We start from the raw sequence: 2462 nt of genomic DNA on the forward strand, positions 1-2462 counted from the left end.
TACTGAAATCTCAGCCCAAGTGAGGCATCCTGGTTCCCAGATAGCGGCATGGGGATTGTGAGGTACATAGGAATGGGATTCCCAAAGGCAGGAAAGCTGAGGCACCTAACCCAGCCAATAGGAAGGCAGGGAAGAGCCCCAAACCTGCCTTTGGGAATCCCATTCCTATGTACCTCACAATCCCCATGCCGCTATCTGGGAACCAGGATGCCTCACTTGGGCTGAGATTTCAGTAGCTGGCAATGAAGACCCTCTTGAAGACAAAATACCATTAGGAGCCATCTGGTGAGGGAGACCAGGCCCCAGCAATCCCAGGCACTCGTGCCATCTCGTGCTATGGAGAACACCTATTCTGCACCTTCTTCCACACACCAAAACCTGATAAGTGACAAACCAGGCCATGACTTTCTACAATAAACCTTTTGCACAGATCTCACTCCTTTTTCCCCTCCAGATCTCAGAAGCTCCACTGTGCCATAGGAAGAGGGCAAGGAGACACCGAGGACACCACCAGAACTTATATCGGTGCCACACTGACTTCACAGGGAATCATTACAGGCCTGATCAAAAGCTCACAGAATCCAATGTCATTTTTCATGCTTAAATCCACTTGCTCTAGCACAGCTGTTGGGTTGGACCCATAGAGAGATGATCATAGGATCATAGGAAAGTAGGTGTTGAAGGGACCCCACCAGGTCATTCTGTAGGCAGCCTGTGCCCATGCAGCCCCCTGCTCAAGGCAGGATCTTCCCTGATAAACCATCCCAGTCAAGTGTCTGTGCTGCCCTTTTACGGTCTTCCAGGACCTCCCCCTGACCTCCATGACGTCTCAAGAGGATAGTTAATGGCTCTGAAATAACTTCAGTCAATTCTTCGGTACCCACAGGTGCATCCCATCCAGCTCTGCTGACTTGAAAGCATCTAGCTTTTCTAAGTAATCCCTAACCTGTTCTGCTATTACTCTGGGTTGTTTGTCTCCTTCCTTATCTTTGCTGCCACCTGCACTCGTCATCTGGTAGCTGCTCCTATTTGTGAAAACTGAATGTAAAAAAAGGCATTAAATATTTCAGCCTTCTCTGCAACTAGATTGCCTTCCACATTCCCTAAAGGACCTCTGGTTTCTCTGGCGTTCCCCTTGCATTTGATATATTTGTAGAACCTCTTTTTATTGTCTTTTATGTCTCTTGCCAGATACATCTTTAATTGTGCCTTGGCCTTCCTGGTTTTCTCCCTGCATGTCCATATGCTGTTCTTATACTCTTCCCTAGCACTATGACCAAGTTTCTATTTGTTATAGGATTCCTTTTTGAGTTTCAACTCGTAACAAAGATTGCTGTCTAGCCAGGTTGGTTTTTCGTTGCACTTCGTGTTCTTCCATCACATTGAGATAGCTTGCACATCTACCCTTAAGAGAGCCTCCTTAAAGTACAGCCAGCCCTTCTAGACTCCTTTTCCCTCACAGACTTGCCTGTCAGGACCTCCAAGAAATAACTGCTGAACAACGGAAATAGGGTCGGGAGCTATTAATGACCAATCAACCATTGTATTGTGGCCAGCATAACAGCTTATCATGCTGAAATCTATTCTTAGTGGTGTCACGTGTTCAACTTAACACTTACTAAGCAGAGTGAAAATGCAAGCAGACGCACTCTCAAGCCATTTCAAACGTACTAAATTTAATGCATCACAGCGTTAAAATGATTTGCAAACTGTCTCATGTGAACATGTGACAAGGCCTTTAAATTACTTCAAAATTACAAACTAATCCTGATGGAGAAAATCCTTGAAGTACCTTTTGGCCATATGAAATGGAAGAGCTAAAAGCCTTGGTAATTAGGGGCAGAGATGAGGAGGAGAAGGACTTTGCTCTAATTGGCTCCTATGTTTTGCTTTTTTTGTAAAACCTTTGGATGCATTTATATCTGTGAAAGTGCCTCTCTGGGACAATAACATCAACAGAAATAGCTCTTCGGTTAATGCCTACAGGATTTCTGCAATGCTGAACACTGCACAACAGCTTGATATTCCCCAGGTTAATCATTTATGGCTTAATCCATTGGGAAAAAAGGGAGTCCTTCTGTTGACTACAATGGCATTTGGATCAAGCCATTGGCTTCCATGGGATGGTGTGAGATTCACTTGGTGGAAACATTTGACTCCCATGTGCCCAAAAGACTGGATAAGGCTAGGCAGGTTCAGAAGATACTCCTTAACTCAATTCCCATGTACCTTTTGAAAGTGTTATTTAAGTAGGATTTGCATTGCCTGTTCAGCTCACATCTCCCCTAAGAGTATCGTGGCTTCCACAGCATAGTCATGGCCTATTATTTTTATTGTGGTGATGCTCTGAAGGCTATGAGCAGGATTAGGGACCTATTGTACTTTGTCTTGTGATAACCCAGGAAACTATAGGCCAGTTATTCTTACCTCGATCCTGAGTAAGCTTTTTGAGAGAATTATCC

Source organism: Gavialis gangeticus, unplaced genomic scaffold (genome assembly GCF_001723915.1).
Source record: "Gavialis gangeticus isolate Ggan-Ray unplaced genomic scaffold, GavGan_comp1, whole genome shotgun sequence".
Lineage (NCBI taxonomy): Eukaryota > Metazoa > Chordata > Crocodylia > Gavialidae > Gavialis > Gavialis gangeticus.